The sequence below is a fragment of the Callospermophilus lateralis genome, chromosome 5 (assembly GCF_048772815.1).
Source record: "Callospermophilus lateralis isolate mCalLat2 chromosome 5, mCalLat2.hap1, whole genome shotgun sequence".
Lineage (NCBI taxonomy): Eukaryota > Metazoa > Chordata > Mammalia > Rodentia > Sciuridae > Callospermophilus > Callospermophilus lateralis.
Genome location: NC_135309.1, coordinates 148,844,391 through 148,871,479, shown reverse-complemented (window position 1 = coordinate 148,871,479; position 27,089 = coordinate 148,844,391).

Genomic DNA, 27,089 nt, shown 5'->3' with positions numbered 1-27,089 from the left:
TTCAATCCCCAGCACCACCACTACCACCACCAAAAAATAAATAAATAAATAAGTAAATAAAATAAAATAAAATTCTCATAATCCTCTCAGCTTTGAAAAAACGTAATGTATTCAATTAAAGTCTAAAAACATAGAGAAAAGAATAAATATTAGAATGGTTCAGAGACTCTTTCTGGTAGGACATTGTCATGGATACAGTAGGATTCATCTGGATCTTCATAAGATTTTCAAGTTAGGAGTGAATTATGCCATGAGAAATAGCTAAGTGATTTTAAATATCATCATAATCTCACACTCACTTGAGAAAAAGAATATAGCCTGGCTTGATGGTACACGTCTGTCATCCCTGTTACTTGGGAGTTTGAAGCAGGAGGATTGCAAATTCAAGGCTAGCCTTAGAGATTTAGGAAGACCTTGTCTCAAAATAACATTTTTTTTTAAGGATGAAGATGCACTTTGGTTGATAGAGGGTTTTCCCAGCGTATGTGAGTCCTTGGTTCAATCCCCAGTACCACAATAATAAGAGTAATAATAATAACAACAACAATGATAATAATACAGAAGTTATTTATTCCTATGTAACTGTTTTGAATTATCTTCATGTTGCTAAGTCTGGAAGTTCTCTAAGATCCTGTGCAAATCTAAGAGTCTTGGATTCCGTTGATGTCATTGTGGGTCCAAAGGACCACGTTTGACTCTAAACCAGACCTGCTGAGTCTGTGGATCAACTAGTAAGGCAAACCAGTCTAATGACATACTATTGACCATTATCACTCAGTCATTCATTCACCAAACTGAATTCCAAAGATGTAAAAAATTAAAACTGCTCTTAAAGGAAAATGTTTCACTATTAGTGAGGTTTTTCAAAAGAGCATATCTCGGGTTACAAAGATAGTAATAAAAAGGGAAAGAAAAAGTCACCAATTTAATGTTGCAGCAGCATCACTGAAGTAAACTCCTGCTCTTGATATAAGCACCTGAGGAAAATACACCTTAGTGTGGATCAGTAACCTGTAACATAACGTTCAAAAATCCAGGATCTTTTCTTCAATTATGCCTCTTATAAATGATGTAATTCCAACACTTTCTTGGGCCCTGATTTTTCCAACTGATTTGGATTGTGGGACATGAAACCGGGTTACTCCTTATTGCTTGTCTTGATGACCCCATGGTAGAGAAACAAGGAGTGACATATGGAAAGCATTCTCTACTCACATCACCCATGTGTTGAACCTGGATCTACCACCTAAAAGCTGTGTTTCCTTCAATATTTCACTTGTCTGAGCCTCAGACATCTCATCTGATAATAAAGATAATACTTAATGTACAAGTACACTCTAAAGGCCATATTCATATTATCTAGTAGATTCAGCATAGCCAGTTGTGGTTTTGGAACCAACATTAATATATACTTGTTTTATTATTTCTGATGTGAGTCTGAGAAAATAAAATAATATTATATTAACTGTTTCTGCCCTGGCTGTGTATGAGTGGAATCTTATGACAATCACTGTTTCCTCCCGGTTCTAAAAAGTTTGCGAAGGACATCACATCTGCTACCAAGATAAATAAACCACAAGCACAAGTTATAAATTTCTGCTGAGCAGTAGTTCTACTTCTGCATTAATGGAAATTTCACAACTTACTTCAAAAATACAGGACAGTGAAGGAGGAGGGTCTCCTACCTATGTATTCTCTGAAACACATCCTCCAAGATACGTTCTGGGAATTTGGGGAAAGAAAATGAAGACTATGTTTTTAAAACAACCAAAATAGTCTTGATGATTTCCATAGGAATTTACTCACATTTTTGATAAGATATTCACATTATTTTTAGTGAATTTCTCACTCAGAGCTATATGTAAGTCACGGGTGTTGTGAGTAGAGAATGCTTTGGGAGGGAAGAGTCTTGCTCTCCCACCTGCTAAGTGTGTGGCATCCATTGTTTTCTCAGTGGGAACCTCTGCTTCTACCATTTCAGGGTGCTGTGTGTCAGGGTTGCAGCATCCCTGGAGCATAACAGGCACTTGATCCCAGCTATCTTTTACTCTTGCCCACTCCTCATTGATAGGGATTGCACTGTAGTCTTCTTGGTCCAGAATTCTGAAGCACTAGACCAGAATTCTGGCCACAGAACAGATTAGACCACTGAGGCTCCACCACTGAGCCTTGACTACAGCCCCGTTTGTTTTTTAATAACAAGCAAAATAGAGACCTATGTACATTTTATCCTATATCTAGTGCCAGGCTGATTTAGGTAAAGTTAAAATTTCCCAAAGCTTTTGGGCAATGAATCTTGGAGAAAAGAGTCCCACTAAGTAATGTATTTGAAAAAACCATTGTTCTGATTGTGCAATGTCCCTCCACTTTTGGAGACCAATAGTGTGGAAAAACAGGTTAAAGGGCTCTGAAAAGAAAATGTTTTGCTGTGTTTAAGCCATTGTTTTCCAGTAGAATTTAACAAGAGAATCTTTGAACTCTAGCTGTAAAATGCTAATTTTTTAAGGAGATGAGGAAAGAAGGAAGCAAGTGTGTATAATATATTTATATTTTAAAAACTATTATATAAATTATATAAATATTATATAAATATTTTAAATATTATATAAATATTTTAAAATATTTTAAAAACTATTATAAAATCTTTTTTAGAACTTTAACCACTAAGGGAGAAATAATTTAGATGTGAATTGAAAGCTTCATATAAGGGTTAAAAATAGAAAACTAGGGGTGATTAACTCTGCAGGAAATAGTGTTCTGAGATACTTCAGGATTCTGTCTCCAAGCAGGTATTGTTCAATAACTGGAAAAAATTATAGAGGGGGGATGAGCTAGCATTGATCAATAGACAATAAATGCATGCTCTTGAAGAAGTTAGTTGAAAATGTATGTAGCTACAAATCTTGAAGACAAGAGTAATGAAAAAATAAATGCTTTAGGAGATAGTCTATGTGTGACAAATAAATTTTAATATGGTATTAGGATCTAAATATTTAAAATCCATTCACTCAACATATATTACTGAGTATCAGCTTTATGCCAGTTATAGTGCTGGGTTCTAAAATCAAAACAAATGGAGTTTACAGTCTATGTGAGGCACGGATTCAAATCTAATAACCATAAAAATAAGTGTCAAAGTGTGCCTACAACAAGTTCTGTGAAAGGAGAGACTTCTGCTCTGATTTCTATTTTCAACAAAAAGATCAGAAACTTATCATGCTTTGTTCACTGTTTTATCCCCAGTGCTTGCCACAGAGTCTTGAACGGAATTACTCAAAGGATATTTGTTAAATTATTTGAATGAATGCATAGATTAATGAATGGGCAAGAATGTAGAGTAGAGGGATCTGACAGTCACAGTGATGAAGGAATAGGATTCCTAAAAGAAGCTGACTTCCTTTTTTAAAAAATTGGTGCATTATAGTTATACATAATCGTGGGATTTGTTGTTGTATATTAGTACATGCACAAAATATAGCAGTGTAATTTGGCCAATATCCCTTCCTAGCACTTTCCCCCTGACCTTTGAAGGGTGTGTGATGAATAAGGAGAAAAGGGAGGCCTATGCCCAGATGTGTGCACTAGGGGATGCATGACTCCCCATAAGAAAAGACAGGAGGGCTGGCGGTGGGGTGGAGGTGTCAGAGGGAGAGAATGGAGTCCTCAAGTGCAAGGTGGGATGGGCCTATTAGCAAGGGCAAGACGGGTCCTCTGAGACAGTGATTCCTCTCTTTATTTAAGGCCAAAGGAAAATCACTGAGTACTTTAAGCCAAGGGAAAAGCTGACATAAGCAGATTTGTGTTTAAAATTAGAATAAGGGTAGAGAGGGAGGAACAAAGCAGATACAGGGATGACCTTGGAAGTTGCACAGTAGTGCAGGTAGGAGGTAAGGAGGGGGTTGCTCAATCCTAGTCAGGGTGGAGAGGACTGATCCAGGGGAGATTTAGAAGGTGAACTCTGTCTGAAATACAAGGACGGAGGCAAGATCTCAGACAGAGCCAAAATTTCTGGTTTGCATAACAGAGCAGAGAGTGACGACAATGTGAGGCATAGGTGGTGCAGGGTCTCCCGAACTCAGACCTATAGAGTAAGGTTATGAAGGACTATCAGAGTTCAAGAAAAGAGTATCATTTCAGATATAATTAGTGAGCACTCATTTTAGCCAAGGTTGTTGTGTGGTGATTGCTCATTAAGGACATTGATCAGCATGGGATCCTGAATTAAGTTTAAAAAAAAAAAAAAAAAGTCAGCACAGTGCTAGGTGAGAGTTTTAGTAGTTGCTAGACTTTCCCTGTCAAAGACAATTATCTCCGTGTGGAACATAAAGTGTTTTTAACATCTTTTCTTTTTAAAAGTCAGTAAAGAGGTGAGAAATGACCATCATAGCACAACTAAAACAATGTGTTTTGGAGTCTTAAAGAAGAATCCTGAAAATTTCACTTAAAAAATTGAAAGCTAGGGCTGGGATTGTGGCTCAGTGGTAGAGCGCTCGCCTAGCACAGGCGGGACCCAGGTTCGATCCTAAGCAACACATAAAAATAAAGGCATTGTGTTGTGTCTACACCTAAAAAATAAATATTTAAAAAATTGAAAACTATATAATTATAATGCACCAATAAAAATGACTTTAAAAAACTCTGAAAGCTAAGGAATAAAAAGATAAAGTCCAGAAAACCACTAAAGTTATGTTTGTTCATTAAGCTGTGACAACTCCTGAGGTTTGGAGTTGTAAGAATAGTGGTGGGCACAGTGGTGTGTACATGCAGTCCCACTTACTTGGGAGGCGGACGCAGTAGGATCACTTGATTCCAAGAGTTCCAGACCAGCCTGGGCAACACTGGGAGAACCCCTCCCCATTTTTTTTTTTTTTTTTAATTTTGAAAATGGGAGCTACATTCTGGGCAGAAAAAGTAAGACAGAGGCATCATAACCTGGGATTTAGAGGAGTGCTTCTCAAACTTAAACGTGCATATCAATTTCATGGGGAAACTTTTTCAATGCAGATTGCAGTTCAGTAGGTCTGTGTAAGCTTGAAATTCTGCATCTCTAAAGAGCTCTTGCGATGCTGATGCTCTCCATAACTATGATTTAGATTAGGTTGCCTTGAGGACTCAGTAAAGCACTGAGTTCTGATTCTACCACTTTTTAATCTCATGCACTTGACCAAGCAACTTAACCTCACTAAACGTCAATTTCCTCATCTCTAATAGAGTAGCATTAGGACCTTCCTCACAGGGTTGTTGTATTCATTGGGATAACCATGGGCGAGCAAAAGCACTTGTTCAATGCTTACTGCTGGCATTATTAACATTATGGAAGTCATCAATTCAAGAGGGGAGTGGGACTGAAAGCACAGAAGGTGAAGGTTTTGAATTATTTCAACTTGATAAATCCCCCAATATGGAGATGGTTTAGAATGACTGAGGCTGAAGCACATCACCATGTTGCATAACAATGGGTTTAACCTACTAGGTAAGTCTTACATCTTGTGTACATCATTTCTCATTATTCTATTCAACAGCTAACTACCCAGATACCAATCCCATTAAAGTTGAATCATACCAATTCTGGACATAGGAGAGGTAAACTGACACAAACATCAACTCCATGTGAAAAAATTCAGTTACAGGACCATCATCAAAATGTGTTCAAACTCAAATAATCATGTGCCTCTACAATAATAGGATTTTTCCATTTCTCTTCCAATGAAATGTTTTTTTCTAGAGACACGTAATTTACTCAGATTAAAAAGCATATGGGGACAAGAGAATATACTTAATTTCTGTCACTGAACATGCAATAGATTTAAAGGGAGCTCTAACTCTGATATATAATATGTTCCACTGGTCCTTCTGGAACTCAAGGGGGTAAAAAATCTTCCAAAAATAATGCTTTTATTGACGTCAGTAAATCTGAAGTGAAACAATTAAATGCTTTCACTTCATCTTATTGCATACAATTGGGCATTGAGAGTCAGCTTTATGCCTGACATTATCCTACAAGTTGTATAGGGGCAAAAAGTTTAAGTGGAGTGCCTAGCTTCAGAAAGAATACAAATGATTTGTCAGACAAGATGTACACACACAAAACATAGCAACAGGCAGGGCAACATGAGACTGGTGAAATGACATAAGTAGGCATCACCAAAGGAGAAAAGAGATGCTCCGATGGAGAACAAATTACACTGAAGCAAATGACATTGGATTTGGGCCTTGAAGAATAACTAAAAAGATTTGGATGAATCTAGAAAAGTGAGAAGGTCATTTTCTGCAAAAGCAACAAGAACAAGAAATATGAAGATGAGAAATAATGTGGTATGATTTTGAGTGTGCAGGAAGTCATAGAAAATAGGAAAATAATATCCATTCAGTATGTATGGTGGGGCCAGATCATGGGAAGACTTTTGGCAGTCAATTGAGGACACTATTCTAGAATACACATAGATAATGTTTTGGAGGGATAAGTGTGCAAAATATAATTATAGACGTATTTCATTCTTAGTGAGAAAATCATTGACACTTCCATTTTTAATATATCAGGTGACAATGTTAACCATACATTTATATATATAATATTTTATATATGTATATATATACACACATATATATGTATATATATTTTTATATGTATACACACACACACACACATACACATCTGCAAGCACATAGCACCCAAATGCTATAGACACTGAAAAAGATCTAGAATCACAGTATGTGTTCACCCTACTCTTCCATCAAAGAACTCACATTTAGCAATATATAGAAGGATTCTTTTGACTTGGAACTTTCAGAAGATGATGAAAAGATTTATAACTTTATGCCCAAATAAAAAATGTTATGCCCTCTAGGCAAGCAATGTGGCTCAGTGGTAGAGTGATTACTTTGTATGCACAGGGCCTATTTTCTCAGCACTGAGTATATATATAGGTATATATATATATATCCTTTATTTTTCTAGGTATAACAAATGACCCATAAAAAACCATCAGTGTATTCTACTAACCAAAAATCTGGTCATCGCTATAACAATAATAATGCTTTATTTTTGTGGCTGTGGAATAGGAGAGCAAGACTGATCTTGTCTGATGCTCTTCTGTGTGGGCCCAGTGATCTGCACACGTAATGCCTGGATTGGGCTGGAATGTTCATATCTTGCTTCAGGGCTCTTATTGCTAAACCTAGGTCACTGCTTCTGCCACTTCTAGCTCAAAACATCATCTTTGTAGATTAAGTTCATAAAGTCCTTCTTCCCTCCCTCCAATAAGCCCCTCAAATGCTGACCATGGCTTTGCTGTATCTGTATGTGCCCTCTCTCAGGCAGCTGTGTTTCCTCTGGGAAACAGTGGTCGTCTTCTGCTTTGCAAGCAACAGTCACTTCTTCTTGTAGTGAGAACTGAAACCAGAACAACCATGTGCCACTTCCTGGACACTTCCTATTAAATAATAAAGTTCCTTTCCTCTCACTATAAAAGCTATAGTTTAGTGGTTAGGAGCACAGGTTCTTGGATTTGAATGTCAGCACTGTAGTTTACCAATTGCATACTCTTGGGCATGCTACATTTCTGTGTATCAGCTTTCTTTATTTTAGAATGGTATAATAATAGAACCAACCCCACAGGGTTGTGGCACTTAACTAAATCATCACATGTGAGGAAACTTTAGAAATTGTTTGACATATAATAAGAATTCAATAATGCTTGACCTATCTCTATTATTATAGTCTTTATGACACAATATTATAGAGATTTCATGTGGTCCTCACTCATTGGCTAATTATTTCTCCATCCAAAACAGATTCTACTATTACATCATCATCATTACCATTTGACTAGGTATTTGAATATGGTGTACTTGTTCAAATGGCAATACAAAGGAGAAGACATAGCACATTATATTTAGTCTTAACCTTTTTCATTGGCAAAAAAAAAAAAAAGTCTTCCTAAGAATTGAGAAACTAGATGAGTTTTTACCACCCCTTCAATACGTGAACATGAAAGCTCAAAATAGAATAACCCCTAGCACTAAAGAAATAAAGAGTGGGGCAAAATCTGATGTTCTTAAATGCTTTCGTCACTATGTTCTTGCAAAACTTTTGGAATTTGTGTGAAGTGCATCCCCAGCTTGTTGAAGAATCTCTGAATCTGTAGTCTAAGAAGAATTGAAACAATGTGAAGCAATACAATTTTTATAGATTATCTTATAGAAACAGAATATTTTTGTACATGAAAAATTAAAGAGCAAAACAAAATTGAAGGTATTATGGAAAGTTAGGAGGGAGTGAGATCAAATAAATTTAAACTGTGGTATGAAGGTTGTGGCAAAATTATCAGGAAATAGTTATGAATAGCAAATGTTATTAAAATGGGTTCATCACAATCTCCTTTCCCTCAACAAATGTGAATTTAAGTGTAATCTGCTTTACCTTAACAATTTTGTGCATATCTTGGAGGCAAAGGGAATGGATTTGAGCATATTGTTAAAGTGTCTTTGATCCTCAAATGCTATAATTCCAAAGAAACCTTTCAAGATTCTTAAATCTTATATTTCTAAACAAAAATAGAATGATAAGACCAAATTGCAAAAGCAGTTTTCTGCCATTTTCTTCCTAAAGATCTAATACACACCTTAAACTCAATGTATTTATGTATGTATTAATGGGGGAAAATTGGTGACTTGATTAGAAAAAGGAATACTCTAAAAATTAAATTAATATTTTAAAATTAAATTAATTAACTTTATTTTAAATTCTTAATATGGGGCAGGGAATGTGGATCCGAGGTAGAGCACTTGCCTAGCATGCATGAGGCCCTGAGCTTAATCCCTAGCACACACATGCAAAATTGTTAATCTGAATTTTTAGGGTATTTAAATCTTTCCAAGGACTTCTTGAATTTTAGAAAAAGTTACCTGAGATCAAAATCATTGTATAAATTTTAAAAACATGTTACACTGTTTCAGTAAAGTTATTAAAGAAGAATGTTGGCTAAGGAAACAAAAATGCAACTGTCATATCAAATCAATATGCATTTATTTTAAGTATTACAATCATCTCTTCAGAAAAAAAAAATATAAACATAGAGACTTTTACCCGCTCCAAATCCCATTGTATTGCCTAACTTCTAAGGGATATGTGATTTAATCTACTACTGATTTAATAGAGAACCCAGGTTTATCTCTAGTTATAATGTGCACAAACTTGGATAATTATTGGAGGAATACTTAACATATTTTTTCCTCTGTCACCTTATACAAAATAATCTTCTCCTCCTTGTAAATATTTGCTAATCATTTATTGGGCATGTAAAATATGCCAGGTTCTGTGTTGAGTCTGACCTGGAGAGACATACAAGAAACCATGTGAAGATGTCACAGGCTGCAATGGAAATAGAATGGTGTTCTGGAATGCCTGACAGGAGGCACTGCTCAAAGTGGGGGATACATTGTCTGATTCTGTTCACTTTCCATGCAGTGTCCTGTTGCTCTGTACCATGGGGGCGGGAGGTGGCCCCTGCCACTTACTTCTCATGTTTTTTCTATGTTAGTTAATACATGGCTGGGTGAACTACTAATGTGAGATTGGAGTCCTAGAGGAAGGAAGAAGCCAGGGTCTTTCTCCCCTGTCACTCTGGGTGTTCCTCCAGCATGATGAGCATCTCTCAGTGGCTCTCACCAGACTTCTTGATATGAAATTAGCTTTCATTGTGGCCCCTGAACTTCAGCAAACCCACCTCGTTTTGTTCCTCCTGTGTGAAGCTGGTACAGGCTTTCTGATGTTGCTAATTTCTGGGTTATTTTACCATCCTCTGATTGGCTTCTTAGTTTTTCAACCACAAGCACAGCCAACACTATGTGTTACCTTTTCATGTTTGAAACACTTAAAAGTGACTTCATTTTCCTGGGTGGACCCTGACGGATACATGACATCAATTTAGGCAGAGGAAGTGGGGTTGAGGATAAGAGCTAGAGAACCAAAAGGATCCAGACAAAATGATACTCTAGAAACACAATACAGGCTAATGAAAGTGAAATAACATGTGGCAGGAATAACTTGGGACTCTTCAAGGAGCCCAAAGCAAGCCAGTGTGGCTGTGGCATCATACAAGAAGGAGAGGGAGATCAGAATTAAAACCAGAGAGGTGAATGTATTCAGGATCTCACACAGGTTTTTATTTCAAGTATGAAGGAGAATGTTTCAATGATTACTGTGACTACTTGGTGGATTGATGGGTTACACATTAGGAGGGAGGAGAGTCCAAGATTCTAGCCAAGGAGATGAAGAAAAGTGGGAAAATACAAAAATAGTTTTGTAAAAAGAGTTGACCCAACTTACTACTGGCATCAATGTCACAGATGAGAGAAAAACATGAACTGGGGAATTCTCCCAAATCGTTACCTGAGCAACCAAGAGGATCCTGGCATCATCAACTCGGCAGAAAGAATGACGAGGCAGGAGGTTTTAAGCTCTATTTTTGAGCCATCTGTGATTGTTCTAAACACAAGGTTTCAAGGGGAATCTTTAGAAATCATCATATTTTAAAAAATAAACTTTTAAAGAAACTAGTAGAAACATTTTGCAAGTGTATATGTTAAAAAAAAAAATGTCAGTGGACCCAAAGGCTAGCTCTACACAATTAATTTTTTTAATGTAAACATATTTTCAAATAATTTAGGATGCATGAACAATTGCTTGAATGGTCTTTGCCACATGCATGGTTTAAGGGAAGCAGATGCTAATTAAAAACTCTCCTTCTTAGGAAACATGGTTTCCCAGGAAATCAATCACATTTTATGCATTATGTGAAATGAGTGCACAAATATCAATTGACCCTGAGTCAACGATTTATCTCCCATTTTCCCTAACCCCACCAGAGAAAATAATAATGACTACTCTCAGAAGAATCTCACAGATATTCTGAGTCGAGATCTTCTGGGGTTGCAAATTGTCTGACATGGGGTGCTCAATGCCAGTGTTGGTTGGCTAGACATAACCTCTGCTTTATGTAGCTCATATGCTCTTCTTTAGTTCTCGTCTATGGTTCTGACTTGATGATGCACATCTTCTCTCATTTGAACCACATTCCTCCTCTGCACAACCTCTTCCTGACACTATTTCCTTCAAATGTGTTCTCATTGTCAGTCCCAAAGAAGCATCTTGTCCTATTACATGGAAATCCTAAAATGGCTTTTTTATGTCTTTGGTATTTCTCTAGTCCTTCAACATCCCCCTCCCCTCCCAACACACACACACATACATACACACACATCTGCCCCAGGTGGTCTTGCTTGGAATCTCAACCTTTTGGATAACTCCAAATGTCACCGATGTGTATAGAATATTATATGATTCAATACAAAATGTATCTGTTGTGCTTTATTCAAAACATATCTTCAAACATTCAGGGAATACAAGGTTTAGTTTCATAATAAGGTTTAGTTTCATAATAAGAACTAAAGTTTATTATAAAGATTTATGATTCTAAAAGAGCCTTCATTGTGAATTGAGTTTTGATAAAGCATGGAAAAAGGAAGCAGACACTGAGTGAGTTAGTCTGTGTTTATTAGCTGCCTTCTTCCATCTGGAAATAAAGCATCTCAGGTTTAAGGATGGCATAGCAAAATAGTGAAGGAGATTTTTCTCTGATACTGATAGGAGAGAGAAAAAAAAAAAAAACTTAAGGTTTAACAAGAGAAGAAATCAAAATAAGCCTCCCTGCCACATGTGGTGGCTCTACCTACAATTCCAGTTACTTAGGAGGCTGAGGCAAGAGGATTGTAAGCAAGAAAGTGAGATCTTTTCACAAAATAAAAAAGGGTAGGATTGTAGCTCAGTAGTAAAACACCCCAGAGCTCAATCCCCAGTACCAAAAGAAAAAAAAAAAAAGAAGCCTTCCCCAAAATTATAAAGTACTCTATTTTTGAAAGAAAAATACCCATTTTGAAAACTGGAATATACCAGGGCAGAGCTATGAAAAGATTGCAAAACAAGTATCAGATAAAACCAAGGACATATTTATAAAACTCATACATTCTAGCTGGATACTCTTTGGGTTAGAATAAATAAGAGCTTCCTAGTTGTAATAAAAGGAAAATTATGGAAAGCATGATGAAAGAATACACACACACACACACACACACACACACACACACACGTTTTTAAAATAGTTTAATTGATATCAGAGTTTCTTTTAGAGAAAACAGGGAAGAAAGTGGGAGAAAAGAAGAGGGAGCTTAGATGCAGGGCAGGCAGCAGAAACCCCAGCAGGGTTGGCCAGGGTCCTTCCTGAACAGAGGTGTCCACACTTAAGTTGTCTGTACTGCTGTGACAGGAATCCCCTGCATTGCCAGAAAACTTCAGTAAAGTCAGCTATACGTGTTTATGCTGAAGTTTTTAAAAATGTCACAGGAACTGGCTTGACTCAAGCTTTGTGGGCCTGAAACAGAGAGGAAAACAAGGAAGTTCAGCAGATGAGACAGGGGGGGCAAGAAAGGACCTCTATCCTTCCCCAGTTCAATTCCTGGATTGGCTGGTGAAACAATAAGGATGTGGGATGAAGAACAAAAACACTCTTTATTTAAACCTTAAAGAATAGATGACCCACCCATACGTACTGATTGAGACTAGTTTACTTGTGAGCTAAATTATTTGTAATTGGAAGAAATTATTTGTAATTAGAAGAAAGACTATTTCTCTGTACTGGAGGAAATTATTAAATTTTTGGAACAGCAATTTTTATGTATGGTTTGTTATATATAAATATATGTTTGTAGCTTGCAAAAACAGTAACTTATATTTGTTGAAAATTTTTTGATTAAAGAATTACATTCTCTATATGAGAAAAAAGAATAAAAGCATTGACTGGACTGGCACTAAATGTTCTGGGACTCAACAATGGACATTTTAGGAGCTGATCCTGATAGGAAAGAAAAAATAAATAAATAAAATCTTAAGGTTTGGTAAGAGAAGAAATCAAAATAAGCCTCACTACTTGCTGCTATACTGATCAGCAAGCAGAGAATTGTTTTCTTTTTTTGTTTTGTTTTGGTTTTTTTTTTTTGGTTGGTTTGTTTGTTTGTTTTTGGTAGGGATTAAACTCAGGGGTACTCAAACACTGAGCCACATTCCCAGCCCTATCTTGTATTTTATTTAGAGAATGGTTCTCACTGACTTGCTAAACCTTTGCTGAGAATGGCTTTGAACTTTCGATCTTCCTGTCTCAGCCTCCTGAGCCACTGCACACAGCAAGCACAGAATTATAATCCTAGTGCTTAGGAGGAAATAATTAGTGACACTTGTTTTCAGCTTCATGGACCCATGGGAATCTTATTAAAATCATGGATCATCTATCCAATCACATATTCACTTAAATGAAAACACTTGTGTAAAATTTCAGGAGCTTTATTTACCTTCTGCAGTAAGAATCTCAATTGTGCTGTGCAAAGTGGCATACACCTGTAATCCCAGTGGCTCAGAAGGCTAAGGCAGAAAGGTTGAGAGTTCAAAGCCAGGCTCAGCAATGGCGAGACACTAAGCAACTCCAATGGACCCTGTCTCTAAGTAAAATACAAATTGTACACATATTTGAATGTGTGTACATTATGGGTGTGTGACCTGAGAATGTGGCTCAGTGGTTGAGTGCCCCTAAGTTCAATTTCTGGTTTAAAAAAAAAAAATTCAATTGTATTATGTATGTTTTGAAAAACATGCTATATTTTGGGAAATGTTACACCCTGCCATTTCTTCTCCAAACCATGATACAAATTCATGTTGTTTTTATCAGAGAACACCTGAGATCCCATCTAATTTATAGCAATGTCACAAAATGATTTTTTAAAAGGTAAAAATACTACTTTCTTAATCTTTTTGCTGTGTGTTCTATATTTTTTAAATGACACCTCTATGCATTAATGAAAGGAAGTATTTTTTGAATTCTGACCTGTGGTTCTGAAAAAATTTCTCCTCACACTCAGTCTGAAAATGGCATAAGGATAGATGTGCTTTTCTTAATTAATTAAGTTCTACCATTATTTATGCAATCTGGAACATGTCATTTAACCTCTTGGAGTACCACCTTATCTATTCAATGAGGAAGTTCAACAATCAACTTCAAAAGTTCCTCTAACTCTAACATTATATGCCCTATAATATAAAATGACATTAGAACAGAGAAATAGTCTTTCTTCCAATTACAAACTTCTAATGGTAGAGGCTATGCCAAGTGCCTCACTGTTCCTTATTATGGAAGTGTGTATATAGTAAAATAAACTCAAGTGACTTATTCAAAGGAAAGGATATTTGAATCTATTCCTTTCCAAATACTCTAGATTCTTTGAGCACAACATCAAACTATGTAGATCAGATGAATATACTTGTTGAAGTACTATTGATTATCAGATGACTCTGATTTCATCCATATATGTTTCTTCTCTGCCTCGTGAAGTGAATTCAGATGGTTTCCCTGTAAGTCAGGGATCATGGGGATTCAGGACTGTGTGGTACTGAGCTAAAAAAGTGTAAGAGACCTAAAATATGTCATCTTCAGTCTCATGCAATGTGATTGAATCCTAGGTACTGTTTGTTAAGTGATATGAGATTTAGTAAGTGATATAACTAATCCTCTATTCATGGGTCCCTAGATTGATTGTTTTTAGTCTTTTTTATACAAGCAGTGTTGCAGTAGGCATTCTTGGATAAATATCTTCATGAGTATATTTGAATATGTGTACATTATGGGTGTACAACCTTCAGTTGCTGGTTACATTATCAAGATGTATCCATCTTTTGAATCAAATCACAAGTCATTAGTCAAAAACGGTTGGGATACATTTGGATTATAGCCAATGACAAGTACTGGGGATTGCACTCAGGGGCACTTGACCACTGAGCCACATTTCCAGCTCTATATTTTATTTCATTTAGAGACAGGGTCTCACTGAGTTGCTTATTGCCTCACGTTTGCTAAAGCTGGCTTTGAACTCATGATCTTCCTGTCTCAGCCTCTGGAGCCACTGGGATTAGAGGTGTGTGCCACTGGGCCTGGTTGTACTCGTTTTTTTAAGATTTAAAAAATTAAGGCTGAGGATGCAGTTCAGTGGTAAACCATTTGCCTGTCATGTACCAGGATCTGGCTTCAATCCCCAGCAAAACACACACATGCAAAAAGCCTTCTAAAAAGTATTTGGGAAAGTTTTACAGGTAGACAACTGACATAACTAAACAGCAAGCAGATTAGATTCACAAAGTTAATTTAAAAACATGAAGGAATTTGGTTAACTAAGTGTGTAAATGTAACTATACACATATAAATCTCTCCTAAAAGTGGTCACTAAAATTATTTTGGTTTACAAAAATGGAATAATAAGGACAAATACCTGAGATAATCCAGATAATCCAGAGGAAAGGTTTATTTTAGCTCATAGTTTCAGAAGTTTTAATCCCTGTTGTATTAGCCTTGCTAATTTGGGCCTGTGGGGACAGAGTACATCCTGGTGGAATTGTATGACACAGGACGCCTGCTTGCCTAATGACAGCAAGCAAAACAAAACAAACAGACAACAACAACAACAATAACAACAAAAAACAGAGACAGGAAGCGGCTGGGGTCCCAGTCTCCCCTTTAAAAGCACATCCCAATGACCTAAGCGTCTTCCACTAGATTCCACCTGCTAAAGCTTCTACCATGTGTCCAGGCATGTTGGCACTCCTGTAATCACAACTGCTTGAAAGGCTGAGGTGGGAGGATTGCAAGTTCTAGGCCAGCCTGGACCACTGAGCAAGTCCCTGTCTCAAAATTTTTAAATGAATAGATTACTTAAAGGGCTGAGGATGTAGCTCGGTGGTAGAGTGACTTTGGGTTCAATTCTCAGTATAAAGGAAAAAAAAAATAAAGGAAGGAAGAAAACTTCCTTCCCCTTCCAATACTTTCACAGGCTCATATTCAGCCCTCAAACACAGGAGTGTTTAGGAGACATTTCAGATTGAAACATGGCAATGCATTAGCTGAATTTTTAAATCTTGAGTAAGAACTAGGTTTATGAATTTTCAACTTTAATAAATTTAGTGCTAAATTTTTAAGCACAATTAAATTTCTGGATACTCTTTTCTTATATACTCTTAGGACAAAAATATTCATATTTAGTAATCACCACCTCCACTCCTTTAATATTTACTCAATAGCATTAAAAATAAAATTTTTAAAGAGGCTTCTACATATAAAAAGGAAAGCACCATTGGAAAAAATGGCTTTATGAGAAAATTAAATACAAACCATCAAAAAAAACAAGAAGACATGCTTATCCTCATTCATGGCTAAAAAAAGGGGAATTTCAAAAACATGATTCCAAGCCATGTGAGTCAGTGTGGGTTGAGAGATAAGCTCTGGCATTTCTACATGAGAATGTAAGCTAGAACTGCATTTTGGGGAGACAGTTTGCCAAAACTATCATATTTTAAAATTTATATATCCTTGGACTTGGCATTTCTATTTCTAGGAATTTATCATGTACACATATTTGAACGTTTTCACAAAGGCATTTCTCCAAAAATATCAAGGCAGCACTGCTTTTATTATAAGCATTGAAAACAATCTAAATACTGTCAATAGAGGCAGATTTTTAAAAAATGAAAGAAAAGAAAACAATTAATCCATGCAATGACTTATCACACAGCCATTAGAAAGAGCAACATAGTTCTTTTTGTGTTTGTGCAAAAATCTTAAATTATGTTAGTTACTAAAAAACAAAAGTAGTGTTGGAAGGATAGCTTAGTGGAAGAGTGCTTGCCTAGCATGTTCAAGACACTGGCTTTGATCCCAGCAACACAGTACATAAATAAATGCATAAATAAATAAATCATACTTTATGTTATCCTCCCAATGTATACTAGAAGGAAAAAGATATATGTTTGATTGTATGTGTATATGTGTGTGTCAACGCTTGGAAAAATTGTGGAAGAATATAAACATACAGATGACTTGATAACTATAAAGATGATGGATTCATTTTCCTGGGCTGTTATATTGCCCAATATTGTGACAATGTCTCCAGAAAGAGATCCAGTCTCTACCTGAACATCTCTAGAACCACAAACTCATGGGCTTAAAGAAACAGAAATTTATTCTCCCGTAGTTCTGGAGTCCAGAAACGAGAAATCAAGGTGTTGGCCAGGTTGATTCCCTCTGAGGACTTTGAGGAAGAATCTTCCATATCTCTCTTCTAGCTTCTGGTAGCAACTGCCACTTGTTGGTGTTCCTAGGCTGGTGGATGCTTCTCTCCCATCTCCACTTCCATCTTACAAGGCATTCTGTCTTCGCCTCTGTGTGTTCAGGTGGTCACCTGCTTGTAAGTACGACAGCCATACTGAATTAGAGGCCAACTTAAAGGCCAGTAGGACTTCATCTTAACTAATACAGTCACATTCTGAGGTACTTGGGATCACAACATCTTTCTGGGGACATAAAATTCAATTCATACAAAAAGGGTATGGCCATCCTAAGCCTACAGGGAAATAGAAAAAAGAAAGAAAGAAAAGTAAAAGAAACCAAAACTAAAAATTAGTCAAGGAAAAAAGACTTCTAATTAAGTAATCCAAGCATGATTAAATGTTATTTACAGTCTTGATCCCTTTGAATATAAACATTTGGAGAACAAATGCCATATGATATAAACTGTGTGTCCAAATCTCAACTTTGGGCATTCAATTCAATTTTATGATATTTCTCTCCTCCACTTCAAGACTTCCTTTTAATTTACAATAGTATAAAGATAAAGCACAATTTCCTTGAAACAATATTTTTATTTTGTGGAGTCACATATTTGAAAGGATCTTTTGAGATCCTTGAGTATATCGCTCAATACTGTGACAGTGTCTCCAGAAAGATCCAGTCTCTACCTGAACATCACTAGTAATGAAAAATCCACAACTCCCTGAAGCAGAATTTCTATTATAGGATGGTGCAGATGTTTGGAAAGGGACACTGAGTCAAGTCCTGCCTCCCTAAAATTTTCACTAATAAATTTTTTTGTTTTGGAGGGGGGTACCGAGATTGAACTCAGGGGCACTCAAACATTGAGACACATCCCCAGCCCTATTTTGTATTTTATGTAGAGACAAGGTCTCACTGACTTGCTTAGTGCCTCACTGTTGCTGAGGCTGGCTTTGGACTCCTGTTCCCCCTACCTTAGCCTCCCAAGCTGCTGTGATTATAAGCATGTGCCATCATGCCTGGCTTCACTAATAAATCTTCGATTGGTCGTCTGGGCTTTATAAAATTACATAGATGTGTTACATGTTATATTTATTCATGCACATATATAATGCATATATCTTTGTGTATTACATGAATATATTTTTAACATTATAAGTAGTCAAATATTTGGGGATAGATACCTTAAGGTTTCTGTTCTATGTCTTAGTGACAATTATAAGTCAGATTTTTGTTAGAGCTAAATATCAAAGATCAATATTGCTGGAGGAATAAACAAATAAAAGAAAAGTAGTGAGGCCAGCAGAAGTCAAAATGAAAGTATTGTTTGTGAAAATCATTGGGCAACAGTGATGATTTATCTTTAAAAAAATACATTCTCATTGACATTGATCCTTGCAAACATGTTTGTCATCAGTAATGCACATCATGTAATTTGACTGACATTTTTAGTAAGAAAATGCCAATATAAATTCAACTTTTCTTTTTCTTTTGGAGTTTCAAGACTCATTTCTAGAATGTTCCAAAAGTAGTATCTATACTGGGAAGAGTGCTACAAACACGGCAGTGTACTTAAAATGTATAAGGAAGAACTAAAAGCCTTGAAAACAAGAAAGGAATATTTTGTGGGAATTTTGCCCAAAATATTGTTTAGAAAACTTCTGCTCCAGGCAGCTTGAACAAAGACATGGATTCTGTGTCAAAAGGGTTCCATAAAATGGTGACAAATTGTTCCATTCACAGTTACTCTGCCAGATTTTGCCACACAGTATGAGAGACATTAATAAATATATGTCAGCCTGTCATTCTTCACAAAACACTCCCTTTACTCAAACAAATAGGCTCGTTTGAGACTACAATGGACATCTTTGTCTAGGAAACACTCAATTTGTAGATAAATGCTGTTTTCTTCAAGCACCAGTTTATACAAAATTCTTTATACCTGGTCAAAGAAAAAAAAGGGATCCCTCTTTGGAATATGAAACATTCTAGGATTCTCAGAAGAACTCCTGGTCAGTGTAATTATGAATCAGTTGGACTTCAAGGGCTGTCAGATAATCAAAAGGAATGTGTTATAAAGATGAAGTTGTAACAGGACAAACTGTACTCAGTGTCTAAGCAATTGGCCACCCAGTTGTGCAGTAAGTTGGTACAAAAAAGTGAAGGTCAAAATTTACCTCATTTCCTCCTTTCAGGTTATAAAGGAGAATATATCTTGATTACCTCTATAGTTTAAAGAAGACTTCCCCTGATAATTCAGCACAGAAAAAATTCATAGCAGGAATAAAAATATATTGCTTAAAATTCCACTTTTACACTAATATCCATGACTGACTTATGATTAAGAACTAACGACCGGACAACTGGTGGGTCCATCAGTGTTTAATCACTGTGAAAAAGCAATACTGGGTCAAGGACTTCTTTCCCTGTGCTTAAATGGAATTTTTTTTACCAGGAAACAATTGACTAGGTTCCTGGGAATGAGCAGTTTCATGTCAAAGATTAGTTTACTCAGCATTAGAAAAAGGTGTTATTATTTAGCCCTTTCTAGAAGTCATGTTTGAAAATGGCTTGTTGGCTACTTCTCTGTTTTCATGATGATTTTTACGAAGTTACTCATAGGTGTCCATTTAGAACTTCATAATCCCAGAGAAAACACAAAATTAATAAAGATCCCAAATCTTAATGAACAAAGTGAAAGTATGTACAATCAGGACATCAATTAAATTCAACTTTGAGTTGGGCCTCTGTTCATCAATGTGTCCCACTTAATCCCCTGCAAAAGGTCACTGATAGAAGCTTGCTTATCTGCAGATATCTATTCATAAATTGCCAAAACCAGTATCTCCCACCACAATTAAGTGGATAATCTTATTGCAACCTGCCCTCCCCAATGTTCACTAGTGATTGTATGGTAAAGTTTTGTTCCATCAAATTGAACACTCTGTTATTCTACTAAAAAACACTTTCTAAATATTGTCTCTCTTTGGATTGTACCCAGCCAGAACTGGTTTGGGACTGGGTTTTGCAAAATCAGGGGTTTTACCCAACAATGGCTAATTTGGGTTTTGGTTTGGGCGCCGTGGCCTGTAAGAACATGGAGGCACTCCACTTTCCAAGTTTTCTTAACTGACTGGTGACGCATCCTGAAACAAGAATCCTTGTTTTTCTTTTCAATAATTTCCACCCCTTCTGGCAGGGTGGCCTGTGAAAGCCTAGTTAAAGCATGTTATTTCAATGCTACCCAACAATGAGTCAAACTAACCTTTTGTCTTTACAACTTAAGATTGTCATAAACCCTGGTTAGTGCACTCGGGTGAGGGGCAGCCTCTGAATCTGCAAAAGAAATGGGACTTTTCCTCCACTGTTCTCCTTCTTCTTCTCCCATGTCTCTGTTCCTTCCTTTCTTTCCCAACTGAGAAACATTGCCGTCTCCCTTTTACACATCGTGGAAGTCCACCTTAGAAATGCTTTGCATCCTATTTATTCCCTCACATACTTAGGATTCACACCAAATTTATACTTACGTGTACCATTATTCATTGACTCTAATACCATCTTGACTGCAAGGAGCATCATTTTTGTCTACCACTAAGAAGAAGGGAAGCTGCTGATTAAAATCTATGTGTGCTGTCAAATGTATGACATATTCTAACTTAAGATGTTTAAATGTAAAGAATGACTGGAGGGATAACTTAGTGGTAGAGTATTTGCCTTACATGTGAAGCCCTAGGTTTGATCCCCAGCTACACAGGCACACACAAAAAATAGTAAAAAAAAAAAAAAAAAAAAAAAGATATAGAATTGATGAACATTGAAAATTGGAAGCAAAAATAAAAGATAACACAGAAGAATTAATAAAATCACTGAATTTTCCCCATTTTTATGTATAAATTGTCAATCTCTTCCTTTACTTGACATATTCATTTCTAAAATATATTTCATGCCTATTATGGGTGGATCCTATAATATACAGGAGACACCTCTGTGCTGGAAGAACTTTAATTTGAGGAATGATTCCAAAACTAAAGACTTACAACAGCTTGACTGTCACTCTAACAGGCAGAAGTTCAGAATTCCATGGGAGCAGAGTGGAAGGTGACCTAACTCAGTCCCACAGGGGTTATGGAAAGCTGTCCAGAAGGGCACTGTCTATAGGCCAAGATCTTGAAAGCAAGTAAGTAGAGTTAGCCCTTCATGGAGACAAGGCCAATGAGGAAAGGAGGGACAGATAGTCCAGGTAAAAGAAACAGCAGGCAGTAAGAGAAATTCTAATGCTGTGTTCTGACAAATGCAAAGATTTCCATAGTATGGGCATGGGAAAGGCAGTAGAATGAGTCAGACATAACTTTCCTATGTTCATATATGAAAACACAGCTAGTGTAACTCTATGTCATGTACAACCACAAGAATGGGAAGTTATACTCCACGTATGTATTATTATCAAAGCACTATTATTATACTCCATGTATATCATTAAAGCACTATTATTAGCTATGTAAATAGTGCTGTTTACTGTGTCTAAATGTGCCAGCAGATAAACCTTCCTGTTTTCCTCTCCTTAGACCATTAGTACATCGGAGATACTTTGCCCTGCTCCCCTCCCCTCTCCCCCTGGATGCCTCCCTCAGAGCCCCCTTCACCCTTGTTCCTGAGTACATATAACACTTGGCCCAACCTAGGGCTGCCATACTTGGAATTCTCTTTGCCATATCTAGGGATCTGTCTTGGATCCTGATTACTCCTGTTTTTGCTGGAGCACATCCTTCCAGAAACATCCTAAGGAATTTTGACAGACGTAAGTTTTCTGAATATTTCTACTTTACTCTCACTTTGATTAGGTTCCAGTATGGCTCAATTTGGCCAAACTAGGCCAGGTTTGGCTTGGTATAAAACTCTAGATTAGAATAGTTATTTCATAATTTTGAGAATTTTTTTTTCTAACATTTGGTATTAATGCTGAGAAGTGTGATTCCATTTCTAAATTTCATTTTAACATTATTTCTTGGTTTCCCTCTCTGGAAATGTTTTGGATTTTTTCAGTGTTCATGGCTTCTAAAATTACACTATGTTGAGTTTTATGTGAATCTTTTTCATTCATTATACTAGGTACTCAATTTTATATTTTATTTCTAGTAGCCAATCCATGTTTTGCTAAACATTTCTTAATACTTTGAAATTTTCTACCTCTAGCACCTCTTTTGGAAACTCCCACTAATCCAGTATTAGGCTCCTCAAACTGATCTTTTATGATTTATATCTTATTCAAATTTTCTATCTTTTCCACTCTGGGTGCGTTTCTATAATTTATCATCTAACTACTCATTCTTTATCGGCAGAATAGCACTATCATATTTTTAATTTCTAGAAAGTCTATTTATTTTGCAGAGTAATCTGTTATTGCTTATAGATTTCAGTTTTTCAAATCTTCCCAGGAATATGAAATTTTAATATTTGTAGAATCCCTATATCATCTCCATTTTCTTCTAGGTTCTTATTTTCACCTTGTCTATTTTGATATCTCTTCCTTATATTGAGAGTTTCTCTATACTTTCTGGTGATCCTAGTTTGTCCAATCATATGTAAGAGTGGAACTCTGAGCCACAAGTGGTGGTCTGTGCCTCTAATCCCAGCTACTCAGGAGACTGAGGCAGGATGTTCTCAAGTTCAAGGCAAGCCTAAACAACTTTGTGAGACCCTGTCTCAAAATAAAATGTTAAAAAGTTATCTGGGGACATAGGATGTAGCTTAGAGGGAGAAAGCTTACCTAACACATGCAAGGCTCTGGATTCAATCTCTAGAACCTGGATGTGCATTTGACTGGCTTACCTTCTGGTAGATTTTATAGTCTTTCTTTTTTAATATTTGTTTTACTTGTCAATGGATCTTTATTTTATTTATTTATACCTGATGCTGAGAATCAAACCCAGGGCCTCACACATGCTAGGCAAGTGCTCTACCACTGAGCTACAACTCCAACCCAATCTTGTAGTCTTATAGGTAGCTGGCCTTTCTGTCAAGAGTTCCCAACTATTAGTATATAGAGATTTTTCTTTTTCTTCTGGATGATTTTGGGGTTATTAGAGAAGAAATCTTATCTCTTGTCCTGGAGGCATCTTCCTAGATGTGATATTCTGTACATGAGAAGGGAAAAGTGAACTGGGGATAGGGAGAGTAGCAACCTATTCTACAGGTTTTTTTTCTTTCTTTCTTCCTTTTTCTTCTTCTCTCTCTCTCTCTCTCTCTCTCTCTCTCTCTCTCTCTCTCTCTCATGTGTGTGTGTGTGTTGGGGAGAAGTTGGTACAAGGGTTGGGATCTGCTGCATGCTAGTCAAGTACCTAGACTTGTGATCCTCCAACCTCAGCCTCCAGATTAGCTAGGATTACTGGCATGTACTACCATGTCCAGCTGCTCTAAGAGTTTCCAGTAAGTGTGGATTTCTATTAGTTCCCTTGTGTTAAGATCAGCCCTACTTCTCCTTCTACTATGCCTAGTATTTCTGAGTCACTAGCCACTCATTCAACTTCCCCACTTAATATAAGTTACAGTCTCCTGTGATATTGATGGGGAAAATGGGAGGCACGGTGGACATTCATCTTCTACTTATGGTGGATATTGAAGGAGTAGTAGGACTGGGTATCAGTAGTCCATTCCTTAGGGAAAGGGTCTACATATGTAACCTTGCCATCTACCCCCTGGTTCAGTCTCAGGCCTCACCCCTTCAGCCCACCACCCCAGCTTCATCTGTGCTTTGTGGAGTAATGTGCTTCTACTATGATTACTGTTCTCCCTATACATGCACAATGTCTGGGGCCTCTGACCTAATGAAACAATGTCTACACCTGTACCCATGTTCCATGGCTCAGTGATTCCTTTAAATAGCCTACTAGCTGAAGGTCCTCTTCTCTTCTCTTTGTCTTGCTGAGTAATATAGACTTTTATTCACTTAGTAACAATTTAATGGGGGCTTAGGAAAGGCAGGGGGAACTATGTAAATTAAGTCTTCCTTCTTCACCTGAATACTTTATTTGCAGTTTTGACTTATAATGTCTTAGCTCAAATAATTCCTTTGGCTCATACATGGAACAAACATAATTTATGAACCTAAATTTAAAAACATGATGTGGCCAGTATGAGATGCACAAAGTCAGAACATTTGGAATACGAGCTACCCTGCAAATTCAGGAGTTATGGCCATCGTTCCCAGATAGCACTTGCTTTCTGCCTGTGTCTATTTTTATATTTGTGGCCTTAATCAAATTTTCTAAAGTAATGGGACAAAATAGAAGTGATTTGTCAGAAAAACTTGACCACATGCAGCTCACACCCCATCCCAACTTACTCTCTCAGTTCTCCCAAAGTGTTTTCACCAATACTTCAAAGGATTTATTTTAGACAGATTTTTAATCTAGATGAGGGCCAATTTTCCTACTCCTAGCTCAAAATAACATGTTGTTTTCACTTTTTCATATTTGTAATGGCACAATCAACCCAATAACTAAGGTTTAAGACTCTTCACTTTCTGCTTGGCTTAGAAAGCTAGATTCAGAGCTCACTTTTTTTTTTCCCTCAACTGTTTGAATTCCTCCTTTTTCCTTGTGACTATCTTGATAAAGGAATTCTAAATGGGAAAGTATTTGGAAAGCTTGTCAAGCAACATTGTTTTCAAATTTATTTTTTTTGCAGTACTGAGGATTGAGCCCAGAGCTTCACACATGAGCACTCTACCTTTAGCAACAACCCCAGAAGCCCCTTTTTAATTTGAGAGTCTTGATAAGTTTCTGAGGCTGGCCTCAAACTGGAGATTCTTCTGCCTCAGCCTCTGAAGTAGCTGGGATTACCGGTATGCACCATCAGATCTGGCTGAAAATTTTAAATAATTACATATGCATCCTCCTTGAGGCAGGTTTTAATTAAAATATCTTGATAATAATTTCCATGAATGATAAGAACTGAGGATATGAAAAGGCCTGAGGTATAAGTGATAAAGAGATCAGCATGTTACCAGCAAGGATTTGGCTGCTATCAAAGACAAGAAGTGGCCAGGTGTGGTGGCACATACCTGAAGTCCCAGTGGCTTAGGAGGCTGAGACAGGAGGATCGTGAGTTCAGTGCCAGCCTCAGCAATGGTGAGGTGCTAAGCAACTTAGGAAAGGCAGGGGGTAAATATGTAAATTTTCTTCTTTCTCCAAATAATAAATATAAAACAGAGCTGGACATGTGACTCAGTGGAATACTGCCCCTGAGTTCAATCCCAAGTACAAAAAGAAAAAAGAAAAAAAGACAAGAAGTATACTCCAGAGGCTGAGACAGGAGATGGCAAGGTTGAGGCAAGTGTGGGCAACTTAGCAAGACCCAGTCTCAAAAAGAGAAATAAAAAGCACAAGAGATGTAGATCAGTATGAGAGAATCACCCATACCACCCTTCCCCACAAAAAGGTGGGGGTATGGAGGGGCTGGGGAAGTAACTCAGAGATAAAGTACTTGCCTAGCATGTGTAAGCTCCTGAATCCATTCCCCAGTACTTAAAAAAAAAAAAAAAAAGACTTTTATAGCGTGCAGAGACATTGCTCCTGGGGCCATGATGAGCAAAACAACACAAGATTAAATCAAGTACAAGAGAAAATTGTGAGATGCGATGAATGCAAGATGTAGTAGGCTGCTACTGGCATAATACGGCACACTGTTTTACAGTAAGCTGTTTTTTTTTTTTAATAAGTAGAAAGAGCACACTCTAAAATAATAATGAAAAATATAGTATTGTAAAATCATAAACCATTGCCAGGTATTGCAGATTGCATATAATTGTAGGTGCTGTACTTTCATGTTGGCAAGGCAGTAGGTTTGTTAGCCCAGCGTTGCCACAGATACTAAGGCATCACCAGCTGGCAGGAATTTTTCAGCTCCACATAGTCTTATGGGAAGCCATGGTATTTGTGGTCCATTGTTTACCAAAATGTTGTAAAGTGACACATGGTTGTAATTAAAGGGATTTCTATTATTCAAATATATGTCAAAATGAATATATATGCATTTTAACATATGTTGAAATATATGATATAAATTTTAAAAACATAGGTCTATTAAATATATGCACCTATGTGTGTCACATTTGTAAAGTAAATACCATTCATTTTTTGTACCATCAGAAAAGACTACTTCAGACGCAAAAATTTTGTTGACATGGGTTTCATGTGGGAATTAGAGTGAACCGATTAGGGAAGAATGTTGAGTTTGACGTGCAAAACAGAGATGGTAGGCAAGGAAGAGCAAACTGAACCACGAACTGAAAAAACAAAAAATCATCATCAGAAAACAGAGCCCAAGCTAGTAGTGGCTGGGAGAACTGTAAATCATCTACCCTGGAGAATCATTGGAGAGACAGGAAGGCACTCAAGGTTCCACTACAAGTTCAGAGTGTATCACCTGACGTCTGGGTTAGTTTTATGCAGTGTCTCTGAGCCTGAAAGAATGCAAGCAAACCCTGTAGCTCACTAACAGAGGCTGAATTCTATAGCATTATATGCTCTCAATGGAGACCAAACAGAAAGAATTTAGCCTAAGTAAGGGCACAGTTGAAGGCCTCAGGAATTCCCTTTGCTGAAAGTCTTATAGAGTAAGTCGAATCACCTCTTGCTGCAGGAAGAAGTATTCTAGAAGCATTATAAGTGTTAGAAGGAAGGCTGGGTTAGAGGACCCTGCATTCTTAAGGATTCTGAGAGGTGGTGATTCTAGAAGATACACAGACCCTGCCCATTTAAATTTTTCCCAAATGTAACTACAGTTAAACTGATTTAAAATATCTTGCCGCAAAGCTCAGCAATACCACATGCTAGTCCTTATCCCCGTTCAAGCCAGTGATGGGGAAATGGATGTCTTGCAAAACCT